The sequence below is a fragment of the Oncorhynchus mykiss genome, chromosome 6 (genome assembly GCF_057628025.1).
Source record: "Oncorhynchus mykiss isolate SJ-2025 chromosome 6, ASM5762802v1, whole genome shotgun sequence".
In the NCBI taxonomy this organism is placed as follows: Eukaryota; Metazoa; Chordata; class Actinopteri; order Salmoniformes; family Salmonidae; genus Oncorhynchus; species Oncorhynchus mykiss.
The window spans coordinates 21,880,622-21,896,400 of record NC_143027.1 but is presented as its reverse complement, the minus strand read 5'-3'; the positions used below and the strand labels follow the sequence as shown (position 1 = coordinate 21,896,400).

Below are 15,779 nucleotides of genomic sequence, written 5' to 3'. Positions count from 1 at the left end.
ACAGTGGGTCGTTTACAGGGGGTGGAAGGATGAGTATGGGGAGGTGATGACCACTTAATGCTAATTCTGTCATTAAGCAATAATAGAGGTTTATGGCAGCGTATCTCATGCATAGCCATGAAAAGTAGTTTTTTTGGGGGGAGGGGGGTTGTTCACTGCAGAAAGCTATATCGGTCTGCTAATAACACTAATACAGGACTATTAAATGCCCCGTGCACTACTTTTGTGGTATGTATTTATTATTCATTTTAAAAATCGAATCAGATTTTTCAGCACCCCGACTTCCCTCTGCTATGATCTCATGACACTGAATCTATTAACACTTTTACTACACTTTTACTGCCATTGAGAGGGAATAGAGCATGCATGAGTGATGCTGAGAGAAAGAGTGATGGCCTCTGGGGCTGAGCTTTCACAGACCAAGTGACATCTGACACTGCCCACCTTTCTTAGAGATGGGGAACCCCCAGGATTTATGAGACTTCTTATAAAGGCCCAGACTGGAGCTTAATATGCCTGCTCAATCACACACTTTGCACTGTCCTCCCTAAAGCACACACGTGCACGCAGACACACACACACACACACACACATATTCACATGGAGACATACTCTGTGCAAAACCTTAGAAAAGCTGCTGAATTTCAATTCAAGCCTAAACAATTTTGACATCTCAGAGCTCCGTACGCCTTGTGACCCCCAGCTCCACTGGCTTATAGTTTCCTCTTTTTCATTTTAACAACAGAGAATGCAGGAACAGCAGAAGACTGGAGGGCATTCCCCATTGGATATATAATCCAACATTACCTTTGTTGTCTCACATTTATCTGATTACATCCACAGCAGCTACATTTTGAAGAAGGAGAATGTTTTCTCTCCATTAAAATCTTATTTTCTTCTCCTAAGTTACTTCAGTAGTTGCAGTGTTGCCATCTCACAGAGTACTGAGCCTCTGATTAGGGTGTCCACACAGAAGATGACATTTCACATCCTTATGTTATAAAATACATTTTACCGAGACAATTAGGATTGTTTGTGATCTGAATCGTTCAGTGGGGTCTTTTTATAACATATCATTAACATGATATGTTAATGTCAAAAAAGTCGGATGTCGTAACCTAATACATAACAAGCACAGAATTCTGCTGACATAGCGGTGCTGGTTTCTCATAACAACTTTTGAGGATTTTACATTTTCGTGGTTGTCGTCCTCAAAGTTGTTTGCGGGTTCCAAAAAGCTAAATGAACATGACACTAGCAGAATTACATGTAAAAAGGCTTTGAAAATAAAAAGCTTGATATACACTCAGTGCTCCGTTGACATTTCACAGAGATACGCTAACCCTATTCTTAGCCTAAACCTCAGTCTCCGAACCTGCCACGTTATTTCACCTAACCTGCCACGCTATTTCACCTAACCTGCCACGCTATTTCACCTAACCTGCCACGCTATTTCACCTAACCTGACACGCTATTTCACCTAACCTGCCACGCTATCTCACCTAACCTGCCACGCTATCTCACCTAACCTGCCACGCTATTTTACCTAACCTGCCACGCTATTTCACCTAACCTGCCACGCTATTTCACCTAACCTGCCACGCTATTTCACCTAACCTGCCACGCTATTTCACCTAACCTGCCACGCTATTTCACCTAACCTGCCACGTTATTTCACCTAACCTGCCACGCTATCTCACCTAACCTGCCACGCTATCTCACCTAACCTGCCACGCTATCTCACCTAACCTGCCACGCTATTTCACCTAACCTGACACGCTATTTCACCTAACCTGCCACGCTATTTCACCTAACCTGCCACGCTATTTTACCTAACCTGCCACGCTATTTTACCTAACCTGCCACGCTATTTTACCTAACCTGCCACGCTATTTCACCTAACCTGCCACGCTATTTCACCTAACCTGCCACGCTATTTTACCTAACCTGCCACGCTATTTCACCTAACCTGCCACGCTATTTTACCTAACCTGCCACGCTATTTTACCTAACCTGCCACGCTATTTTACCTAACCTGCCACGCTATTTTACCTAACCTGCCACGCTATTTCACCTAACCTGCCACGCTATTTTACCTAACCTGCCACGCTATTTTACCTAACCTGCCACGCTATTTCACCTAACCTGCCACGCTATTTTACCTAACCTGCCACGCTATTTTACCTAACCTGCCACGCTATTTTACCTAACCTGCCACGCTATTTTACCTAACCTGCCACGCTGTTTCACCTAACCTGCCACGCTATTTTACCTAACCTGCCACGCTATTTCACCTAACCTGCCACGCTATCTCACCTAACCTGCCACGCTATTTTACCTAACCTGCCATGCTATTTCACCTAACCTGCCACGCTATCTCACCTAACCTGACACGCTATTTTACCTAACCTGCCATGCTATTTCACCTAACCTGCCACGCTATCTCACCTAACCTGACACGCTATTTCACCTAACCTGCCACGCTGTTTCACCTAACCTGCCACGCTATTTCACCTAACCTGCCACGTTATCTCACCTAACCTGACACGCTATTTCACCTAACCTGCCACGCTGTTTCACCTAACCTGCCACGTTATTTCACCTAACCTGCCACGTTATTTCACCTAACCTGCCACGCTATTTCACCTAACCTGCCACGCTATTTCACCTAACCTGCCACGCTATTTCACCTAACCTGACACGCTATTTCACCTAACCTGCCACGCTATTTCACCTAACCTGCCACGCTGTTTCACCTAACCTGCCACGTTATCTCACCTAACCTGCCACGCTATCTCACCTAACCTGCCACGCTATCTCACCTAACCTGCCACGCTGTTTCACCTAACCTGCCACGCTGTTTCACCTAACCTGCCACGCTATTTCATCTAACCTGCCACGTTATTTCACCTAACCTGCCACGCTATTTTACCTAACCTGCCACGCTGTTTCACCTAACCTGCCACGCTATTTTACCTAACCTGCCATGCTATTTCACCTAACCTGCCACGCTATTTCACCTAACCTGCCACGCTATTTTACCTAACCTGCCACGCTGTTTCACCTAACCTGCCACGCTATTTTACCTAACCTGCCATGCTATCTCACCTAACCTGCCATGTTATTTCACCTAACCTGCCACGCTATTTTACCTAACCTGCCACGCTGTTTCACCTAACCTGCCATGCTATCTCACCTAACCTGCCACGCTATTTCACCTAACCTGACACGCTATTTCACCTAACCTGCCACGCTATTTCACCTAACCTGCCACGCTGTTTCACCTAACCTGCCACGCTGTTTTACCTAACCTGCCACGTTATCTCACCTAACCTGACACGCTATTTTACCTAACCTGCCACGCTATTTCACCTAACCTGCCACGCTATTTTACCTTACCTGCCACGCTGTTTCACCTAACCTGCCATGCTATCTCACCTAACCTGCCACGCTATTTCACCTAACCTGCCACGTTATTTCACCTAACCTGCCACGTTATTTCACCTAACCTGACATGCTATCTCACCTAACCTGACACGCTATCTCACCTAACCTGCCACGCTATTTCACCTAGCCTGCCACGCTATTTCACCTAACCTGCCATGCTATTTCACCTAACCTGCCACGCTATTTCACCTAACCTGCCACGCTATCTCACCTAACCTGACACGCTATTTCACCTAAGCTGACACGTTATTTCACCTAACCTGCCACGCTATTTCACCTAACCTGCCACGCTATCTCACCTAACCTGATACGCTATTTCACCTAACCTGCCACGCTATTTCACCTAACCTGACACGCTATTTCACCTAACCTGCCACGCTATTTCACCTAACCTGCCACGCTATCTCACCTAACCTGACACGCTATTTCACCTAACCTGCCACGCTATCTCACCTAACCTGCCATGCTATTTCACCTAAACTGCCACGCTATTTCACCTAACCTGCCACGCTATCTCACCTAACCTGCCATGCTATTTCACCTAACCTGCCACGCTATCTCACCTAACCTGACACGCTATTTCACCTAAACTGCCACGCTATTTCACCTAACCTGACACGCTATCTCACCTAACCTGCCACGCTGTTTCACCTAACCTGCCACGCTATTTTACCTAACCTGCCATGCTATTTCACCTAACCTGCCACGCTATTTTACCTAACCTGCCACGCTATCTCACCTAACCTGACACGCTATTTCACCTAACCTGCCACGCTGTTTCACCTAACCTGACACGCTATCTCACCTAACCTGCCATGTTATTTCACCTAACCTGCCACGCTATTTTACCTAACCTGCCACGCTGTTTCACCTAACCTGCCATGCTATCTCACCTAACCTGCCACGCTATTTCACATAACCTGCCACGTTATTTCACCTAACCTGCCACGTTATTTCACCTAACCTGACACGCTATCTCACCTAACCTGACACGCTATTTCATCTAACCTGCCACGTTATTTCACCTAACCTGCCACGCTATTTTACCTAACCTGCCACGCTGTTTCACCTAACCTGCCACGCTATTTTACCTAACCTGCCATGCTATTTCACCTAACCTGCCACGCTATTTCACCTAACCTGCCACGCTATTTTACCTAACCTGCCACGCTGTTTCACCTAACCTGCCACGCTATTTTACCTAACCTGCCATGCTATCTCACCTAACCTGCCATGTTATTTCACCTAACCTGCCACGCTATTTTACCTAACCTGCCACGCTGTTTCACCTAACCTGCCATGCTATCTCACCTAACCTGCCACGCTATTTCACCTAACCTGACACGCTATTTCACCTAACCTGCCACGCTATTTCACCTAACCTGCCACGCTGTTTCACCTAACCTGCCACGCTGTTTTACCTAACCTGCCACGTTATCTCACCTAACCTGACACGCTATTTTACCTAACCTGCCACGCTATTTCACCTAACCTGCCACGCTATTTTACCTTACCTGCCACGCTGTTTCACCTAACCTGCCATGCTATCTCACCTAACCTGCCACGCTATTTCACCTAACCTGCCACGTTATTTCACCTAACCTGCCACGTTATTTCACCTAACCTGACATGCTATCTCACCTAACCTGACACGCTATCTCACCTAACCTGCCACGCTATTTCACCTAGCCTGCCACGCTATTTCACCTAACCTGCCATGCTATTTCACCTAACCTGCCACGCTATTTCACCTAACCTGCCACGCTATCTCACCTAACCTGACACGCTATTTCACCTAAGCTGACACGTTATTTCACCTAACCTGCCACGCTATTTCACCTAACCTGCCACGCTATCTCACCTAACCTGATACGCTATTTCACCTAACCTGCCACGCTATTTCACCTAACCTGACACGCTATTTCACCTAACCTGCCACGCTATTTCACCTAACCTGCCACGCTATCTCACCTAACCTGACACGCTATTTCACCTAACCTGCCACGCTATCTCACCTAACCTGCCATGCTATTTCACCTAAACTGCCACGCTATTTCACCTAACCTGCCACGCTATCTCACCTAACCTGCCATGCTATTTCACCTAACCTGCCACGCTATCTCACCTAACCTGACACGCTATTTCACCTAAACTGCCACGCTATTTCACCTAACCTGACACGCTATCTCACCTAACCTGCCACGCTGTTTCACCTAACCTGCCACGCTATTTTACCTAACCTGCCATGCTATTTCACCTAACCTGCCACGCTATTTTACCTAACCTGCCACGCTATCTCACCTAACCTGACACGCTATTTCACCTAACCTGCCACGCTGTTTCACCTAACCTGACACGCTATCTCACCTAACCTGCCATGTTATTTCACCTAACCTGCCACGCTATTTTACCTAACCTGCCACGCTGTTTCACCTAACCTGCCATGCTATCTCACCTAACCTGCCACGCTATTTCACATAACCTGCCACGTTATTTCACCTAACCTGCCACGTTATTTCACCTAACCTGACACGCTATCTCACCTAACCTGACACGCTATCTCACCTAACCTGCCACGCTATTTCACCTAGCCTGCCACGCTATTTCACCTAACCTGCCATGCTATTTCACCTAACCTGCCACGCTATTTCACCTAACCTGCCACGCTATCTCACCTAACCTGACACGCTATTTCACCTAAGCTGACACGCTATTTCAACTAACCTGCCACGCTATTTCACCTAACCTGCAACGCTATTTCACCTAACCTGCCACGTTATTTCACCTAACCTGCCACGCTATTTCACCTAACCTGCCACGCTATCTCACCTAACCTGATACGCTATTTCACCTAACCTGACACGCTATTTCACCTAAACTGCCACGCTATTTCACCTAACCTGCCACGCTATCTCACCTAACCTGCCACGCTATTTTACCTAACCTGCCATGCTATTTCACCTAACCTGCCACGCTATCTCACCTAACCTGACACGCTATTTTACCTAACCTGCCATGCTATTTCACCTAACCTGCCACGCTATCTCACCTAACCTGACACGCTATTTCACCTAACCTGCCACGCTGTTTCACCTAACCTGCCACGCTATTTCACCTAACCTGCCACGTTATCTCACCTAACCTGACACGCTATTTCACCTAACCTGCCACGCTGTTTCACCTAACCTGCCACGTTATTTCACCTAACCTGCCACGTTATTTCACCTAACCTGCCACGCTATTTCACCTAACCTGCCACGCTATTTCACCTAACCTGCCACGCTATTTCACCTAACCTGACACGCTATTTCACCTAACCTGCCACGCTATTTCACCTAACCTGCCACGCTGTTTCACCTAACCTGCCACGTTATCTCACCTAACCTGCCACGCTATCTCACCTAACCTGCCACGCTATCTCACCTAACCTGCCACGCTGTTTCACCTAACCTGCCACGCTGTTTCACCTAACCTGCCACGCTATTTCATCTAACCTGCCACGTTATTTCACCTAACCTGCCACGCTATTTTACCTAACCTGCCACGCTGTTTCACCTAACCTGCCACGCTATTTTACCTAACCTGCCATGCTATTTCACCTAACCTGCCACGCTATTTCACCTAACCTGCCACGCTATTTTACCTAACCTGCCACGCTGTTTCACCTAACCTGCCACGCTATTTTACCTAACCTGCCATGCTATCTCACCTAACCTGCCATGTTATTTCACCTAACCTGCCACGCTATTTTACCTAACCTGCCACGCTGTTTCACCTAACCTGCCATGCTATCTCACCTAACCTGCCACGCTATTTCACCTAACCTGACACGCTATTTCACCTAACCTGCCACGCTATTTCACCTAACCTGCCACGCTGTTTCACCTAACCTGCCACGCTGTTTTACCTAACCTGCCACGTTATCTCACCTAACCTGACACGCTATTTTACCTAACCTGCCACGCTATTTCACCTAACCTGCCACGCTATTTTACCTAACCTGCCACGCTGTTTCACCTAACCTGCCATGCTATCTCACCTAACCTGCCACGCTATTTCACCTAACCTGCCACGTTATTTCACCTAACCTGCCACGTTATTTCACCTAACCTGACATGCTATCTCACCTAACCTGACACGCTATCTCACCTAACCTGCCACGCTATTTCACCTAGCCTGCCACGCTATTTCACCTAACCTGCCATGCTATTTCACCTAACCTGCCACGCTATTTCACCTAACCTGCCACGCTATCTCACCTAACCTGACACGCTATTTCACCTAAGCTGACACGCTATTTCAACTAACCTGCCACGCTATTTCACCTAACCTGCAACGCTATTTCACCTAACCTGCCACGTTATTTCACCTAACCTGCCACGCTATTTCACCTAACCTGCCACGCTATCTCACCTAACCTGATACGCTATTTCACCTAACCTGCCACGCTATTTCACCTAACCTGCCACGCTATTTTACCTAACCTGCCATGCTATTTCACCTAACCTGCCACGCTATTTCACCTAACCTGCCACGCTATCTCACCTAACCTGACACGCTATTTCACCTAACCTGCCACGCTGTTTCACCTAACCTGACACGCTATCTCACCTAACCTGCCATGTTATTTCACCTAACCTGCCACGCTATTTTACCTAACCTGCCACGCTGTTTCACCTAACCTGCCATGCTATCTCACCTAACCTGCCACGCTATTTCACATAACCTGCCACGTTATTTCACCTAACCTGCCACGTTATTTCACCTAACCTGACACGCTATCTCACCTAACCTGACACGCTATCTCACCTAACCTGCCACGCTATTTCACCTAGCCTGCCACGCTATTTCACCTAACCTGCCATGCTATTTCACCTAACCTGCCACGCTATTTCACCTAACCTGCCACGCTATTTCACCTAACCTGCCACGCTATCTCACCTAACCTGACACGCTATCTCACCTAACCTGACACGCTATCTCACCTAACCTGACACGCTATTTCACCTAGCCTGCCACGCTATTTCACCTAACCTGCCATGCTATTTCACCTAACCTGCCACGCTATTTCACCTAACCTGCCACGCTATCTCACCTAACCTGACACGCTATTTCACCTAAGCTGACACGCTATTTCAACTAACCTGCCACGCTATTTCACCTAACCTGCAACGCTATTTCACCTAACCTGCCACGTTATTTCACCTAACCTGCCACGCTATTTCACCTAACCTGCCACGCTATCTCACCTAACCTGATACGCTATTTCACCTAACCTGCCACGCTATCTCACCTAACCTGACACGCTATTTCACCTAAACTGCCACGCTATTTCACCTAACCTGACACGCTATCTCACCTAACCTGCCACGCTATTTCACCTAGCCTGCCACGCTATTTCACCTAACCTGCCATGCTATTTCACCTAACCTGCCACGCTATTTCACCTAACCTGCCACGTTATTTCACCTAACCTGACACGCTATTTCACCTAAGCTGACACGCTATTTCAACTAACCTGCCACGCTATTTCACCTAACCTGCCACGTTATTTCACCTAACCTGCCACGTTATTTCACCTAACCTGCCACGCTATTTCACCTAACCTGCCACACTATCTCACCTAACCTGATACGCTATTTCACCTAACCTGCCACGCTATCTCACCTAACCTGACACGCTATTTCACCTAACCTGCCACGCTATCTCACCTAACCTGACACGCTATTTCACCTAAGCTGACACGCTATTTCAACTAACCTGCCACGCTATTTCACCTAACCTGCCACGTTATTTCACCTAACCTGCCACGTTATTTCACCTAACCTGCCACGCTATTTCACCTAACCTGCCACGCTATCTCACCTAACCTGATACGCTATTTCACCTAACCTGCCACGCTATCTCACCTAACCTGACACGCTATTTCACCTAACCTGCCACGCTATTTCACCTAACCTGCCACGCTATCTCACCTAACCTGACACGCTATTTCACCTAACCTGCCACGCTATTTCACCTAACCTGCCATGTTATTTCACCTAACCTGCCACGCTATTTCACCTAATCTGCCACGCTATCTCACCTAACCTGCCACACTATTTCATCTAACCTGCCACGTTATTTCACCTAACCTGCCACGCTATCTCACCTAACCTGACACGCTATTTCACCTAACCTGCCACGCTATCTCACCTAACCTGCCATGCTATTTCACCTAACCTGCCACGCTGTTTCACCTAACCTGCCATGCTGTTTCACCTAACCTGCCATGCTGTTTCACCTAACCTGCCATGCTGTTTCACCTAACCTGCCATGCTGTTTCACCTAACCTGCCATGCTGTTTCACCTAACCTGACACGCTATTTCACCTAACCTGCCATGCTGTTTAACCTCACCTGCCATGCTGTTTCACCTAACCTGCCATGCTGTTTCACCTAACCTGCCATGCTATTTCACCTAACCTGCCATGCTGTTTCACCTAACCTGCCATGCTGTTTCACCTAACCTGCCATGCTGTTTCACCTAACCTGCCATGCTATTTCACCTAATCTGCCACGCTGTTTCACCTAACCTGACACGCTAATTCACCTAACCTGCCACGCTGTTTCACCTAACCTGCCATGCTGTTTCACCTAACCTGCCACGCTATCTCACCTAACCTGACACGCTATCTCACCTAACCTGCCACGCTATCTCACCTAACCTGACACGCTATTTCACCTAACCTGCCACGCTATCTCGCCTAACCTGCCACGCTATTTCACCTAACCTGCCACGCTATTTCACCTAACCTGCCACGCTATTTCACCTAACCTGCCATGCTATTTCACCTAACCTGCCACGTTATCTCACCTAACCTGACACGCTATCTCACCTAACCTGACACGCTATTTCACCTAACCTGCCATGTTATTTCACCTAACCTGACACGCTATTTCACCTAACCTGACACGCTATCTCACCTAACCTGACACGCTATTTCACCTAACCTGCCATGTTATTTCACCTAACCTGCCACGCTATCTCACCTAACCTGACACGCTATCTCACCTAACCTGACACGCTATTTCACCTAACCTGCCATGTTATTTCACCTAACCTGACACGCTATTTCACCTAACATGCCACGCTATTTCACCTAACCTGCCACGTTATTTCACCTAACCTGACACGCTATTTCACCTAAACTGCCACGCTATTTCACCTAACCTGACACGCTATTTCACCTAACATGCCACGCTATTTCACCTAACCTGCCACGTTATCTCACCTAACCTGCCACGTTATTTCACCTAACCTGACACACTATTTCACCTAACCTGACACCGTGTGTGTTCACCTCTGTCCCGAGCTACCCCTCAGTCCCGAGCTACCCCTCAGTCCCGAGCTACCTCAGTCCCGAGCTGCCCCTCAGTCCAGTGGGGCCCTTGGTGAGGACTACTAGGCCAAGGTCGGCGGCGAGGGTCGCCTATCTAGGGACGCTAAGGAGGTGGACTAAGACTATTATGGAGTGGGGTCCACGTCCAGCGCCAGAGCCGCCACCGCGGACAGATGCCCACCCACACCCTCCCCTATTGGTTTAGGTTGTACGTCCGGAGTCCGCACCTTGGAGGGGGGGTACTGTCACGTTCTGACCATCGTTCGTGTGTGTTTTCCTTGTTTTAGTGTTGGTCAGGACGTGAGCTGGGTGGGCATTCTATGTTGTGTGTCTGGTTTGTCTATTTCTATGTTTGGCCTGATATGGTTCTCAATCAGAGGCTGGTGTTAGTCATTGTCTCTGATTGGGAACCATATTTAGGTAGCCTGTTTGGTGTTGGGCTTTGTGGGTGATTGTTCCCGTCTCTGTGTTTGCACCAGATAGGACTTTTTAGGTTTTCACAGTTCATTATGTTGTAGTTTATTCATGTATAGTTTTTCCTTTTATTAAACAAACATGAATCATCACCACGCTGCGTTTTGGTCCGCCTCTCCTTCACATAAAGAAAACCGTTACACTGTCAGGTAGCCAGTAGCCTTAATTCTTGCAGCCTAGCTGACGCCATGCAATTTTCCAGTTTTTTTTCTTCTCTCTAGCCTCAATTGATTAAGTCACCTTAATTCTAACCATCTTACAAGGGTGAACACTCCAATAACTTTTGAACAGATTATGGTAGCAACATTACGTTTGGACCATTGTTTTTCTTAGAGAATTATCTACACAACATATTACCCATTGCTCAAAATATGTTTAGGATTGGACACCCTACGTTGTTACAGTATAACTGCAGTGTTGCGGTCTGCTTACCGCCACCACTCCCAGAGCTTCAGTCAGAGACCTGTAATGGGAGTCCCTATTGTAATCGGATTCTAAATAGTACAATCTTCTCAGAGAGCAAAAGCTCTGCAGAACCATGACCAAATCCCTGCAGTTTCTCATGGAAGGGGAAAGGTGGCCTCCGTCAACTAGCAGCAAGCACCAGCTACACTAATATCCTACACTAACTAGCCTTTCTAATTCTGAAATCCTATTGACTAAATGTATTGAAATGTATATGTTCAATGTAACATCCGATTGGATCGTCTTTTTAGTTTCATTGTGTGTTTGGTGTATATTCTGCTCTTTTGATGTGCTTGTCACTGAGGCTTTCAATCTACTGTAACATGCAGTCCAGCAGCAATATCCAACATATCCTGAGAGGATGTATGGCTAAATCTCTGTGCTCAGCATGAAAATGTTTACTGATTCGTAGAACAGTTTCATTAAATGCCACTAATCATATTTTCTATTCAAAGTTCAGTAAGATTCGTTTTTAGGTTCTACATTTTTTTCTAAGATTTTAGAGCTCCTCTCTTATGACCTTGTGTCTATGGTAATCTTGATGAGAGGCTAATAAGCGAGAGAGAGACACTCGTCCCCTAGCGGGGCCCTGAACCCACACAAACATCCCACTTTAACCCTTTCTTTCACGGGCCTGGCCATAGCGATACCCCCCTCAGATGCTGAAGTAATGAAAGGATTCAGACAGGATAAGGGGATTGGAGCAAACTTCCTCTTGTAATATTTTGAAGGTAAAGCTAATGGCAAAATATTGCATTCCATTTAGCTTTTAAGATTGTGTCTGTCTGTAAGCTTACCTAAGACATTACAGGGAATTCATTCACTGAGGGGGCATGCAGACAGAGACAGACAGGCATGTTGTTCTGTTTCAGGGCAACTCTAGCAAAGGTCAGGGAATATGTGTCAGTCTGTACGTATGAACAGTCAGTGCTAGGCAAGGGTACAAATGAACATGAAAATAAATCTTTACTCACAATTAATAACATGTTTAAATAAACTATTTAGAAACCATTTGTACTTTCATTTTCATTATTTACATTAGTCAAAACAATAATTCTAAGAGAAAATACAATCCAACTCCAATCTAAACACCCTGAGAAAATCAATAAACTTAAAGTTCTATCAGAAAGAAATATTACTTGCTGACAGTAGGCCAACAGCATAACTTCATAGTATAAAAGCTCAAGGATCCTGCACTGACAGAGCAACTTGAGTACAGCGCACTGGACAAGGAGCACACCTCTATTCAAGATGACCCTTAGCTGTAAACACCTCAGATATTATACCTGTCAAACATTGAGTGTATCTCAATGTCCTACATAAAAAACAGCCAGACGGATCCAAACTAACTACTGATCCAAACAGAATCCAAACCACTGTGCCAATAATCCCTTAGGACTCGAGCGAGGGGTCCAGTTGTGTCAGAATCACTCATACTAAGTGTAGACTACCTGTGACCAGGCCAGAGACGTGGGCTGCCTCTCTTAGTGGTGCTGTTTTAGCCATGACACTGGGTTGTACTGGAAGACTGCTGAACAATTAGTCACCCAGACTATTTACAGCTGCTACCCGCTGTATATTATCTATGCATAGTCACTTTACAAATTACCTCGACTAACCTGTACCCCTGGCACATTGACTCGGTACCGGTACCCCCTGTATATAGCCTCGTTATTGTTAAGCTTCTTCTGTTACTTAACAAAAAAAAAACATATATATATATATATATATATATATATATATATATTTATTTTTTTTCACTTTAGTTTATTTAGTAAATATTTTCTTAACTCTATTTCTTAAACTGCATTGCTGCTTAAGGGCTTGTATGTAAGCATTTCACAGTAAGGTCTACGTGACAAATACAATTTGATTTGAGATAGTGGCTCCATGCAGAAGCCAGCACAGTGTCCTTTCCCTGACTGATCCACTGGAGGGCGCTGAGGATGCAGGGGTGTGTCTCCTGGTCTTGGCCAGTAAGAAGAACTTGTCCTGTATCAGCAGCTCCGACTCAGATCCCTGCTGCTTCTCTCTCCCACTCAGGCTCTGCTAGCTGCTCTCGTTGTCCAGGCAACGGGTGAGTATGTTCTCCACCAACACATTGAAATTCTGCTGATCTGTAAAAGAGCAGAGCACACAAAGAGAGTAAAGGACTACACACACACACATCTATGACATTTTTCACAGCTGGACAATGAATGTGGTAGCATGTTATTTTACACAGCCAAGAAAACAGATATTCCAACTTGTGTAATCATATATTTATTGTGGCAGTTCTGCTCCAGTAAATAAACATTTATTTGCACGACTTGTCTGTTAAAACCCCAGACAGAGAAGCCCAGAGAGAGAAGATAACTCACCTGTTTTCTGTAATAGTTTCAGTGATGTTTCAGTGATGTTGGGACAAAACACAGTCGAATCAAACTGGCATAGCTGCAAGGACATCAAAGGAAGAAGATTTGATATTTTGTCTATTTCAGTGTTTGATCTGTGTTGTGCTTCTTTGGGTGCTGTACAATATTCAGATCATGGCCAGAGCTGCAGAGTAGAGCAGGACAGAGCAGCATCTGTGTATCTGATCCCAGACCTGTAGTACTCACCACTAGGAGTTTTAGCATGGCAGCAGTCCCTCTCCTCTGTGGTGTTGAACAGCAGTACTCTGACCACAGGGCATCTGTCATACACAGCCACATAGTGAGTAGGCTGTCTATCAAAGAAATACACACTCAAATCTTACCGTAGAACGTATGGCTGATCATTTTGTATCAGATCAATGTGAGCATCAATCTCAGGTGCGTGCTGATGTTTGGTGCAATGCGACTATTTCCTACATTTATAAGAGCTTACAATTTTCGACAATCGTTTGACCAATATAGGCCACTGTAGAAAATCCTGAGAAAGGACCACCCTCAGCGGGGTCGGCAGTCTCCATAACCTCCAGTTTACAGGGATAGGGTCTCTTCCCCCAGCTCAGGCATCTGTTTTACGCCTGCACCATCACCCCCGGCGATAGAGGAGACGGAGGGAAATTAGTGGAGAAGTGTGGGAAGGGTGAGATAGATTATTATTTATTTTGTACATTCAGGCATTTATTTATCTGGACGTTCCATGGGTGAAAATATGCTATTGACCTTTGACCATGATGGTACTGGGCTGAAAAGCTGCTGCCTGGGAGACCAGCCTGTTCTCCACTACTGGGGTAGTGAGCTGGTCATCTGCAAGTAAGCAGGGGCACACAGTCACTGAACCTCATCACAATTGGAATGTGTACTGTTATTTTGAGAAATACGTTCCCACACTAGCTAGAATAACATTGTCATACTTTGCGAGTTATAATCTAACACACACGCACACACATCCACACACACACCCGACTGTTGGTAGCAGTGTAGCCAGGTCTTGCTGTGCTGCAGGGCAAGTGGTGCATTGCAGCGCTGCTGTTGTCCAGCCAGGCCCAGACACAGAGGGTCAGCCCCAACTTCCTACTGCTCCAGATCTGGACATACCCACAGGGGACACTACACAAGGCAGGGGAGAGGGGGCCAACTCAGCATGTGAAATATGGGCGCACTCAAACAAATGCATAGCAAAATCAATGCAAATCTACTGGTTTTATGCCAAAGCCATGAGAAAAGGCCACAGTGACTCACCCGTCTCTTTGCTCTGTCCGGTAGAACAGTCATGGGCCTAGTAGGATGCCTCTCAGTGAATGCTGGCACCCCTGGCTGAGGAGAGATGGGACTTTATTCAACTACATTCACCCCTGGCTGAGGAGAGATGGGACTTTATTCAACTACATTCACCCCTGGCTGAGGAGAGATAGGACTTTATTCAACTACATTCACCCCTGGCTGAGGAGAGATGGGACTTTATTCAACTACATTCACCCCTGGCTGAGGAGAGATGGGACTTTATTCAACTACATTCACCCCTGGCTGAGGAGAGATGGGACTTTATTCAACTACATTCACCCCTGGCTGAGGAGAGATGGGACTTTATTCAACTACATTCA

The 15,779-nt window shown here is 46.4% G+C and overlaps 1 pseudogene; it reads right to left on the bottom strand.

The window, feature by feature from the left end:
* Positions 1-12,601: 12,601 nt before the first annotated feature.
* LOC149982795 (folylpolyglutamate synthase, mitochondrial-like) lies at positions 12,602-15,450 on the bottom strand (annotated as a pseudogene).
* Between the last annotated feature and the right edge of the window lie 329 nt (positions 15,451-15,779).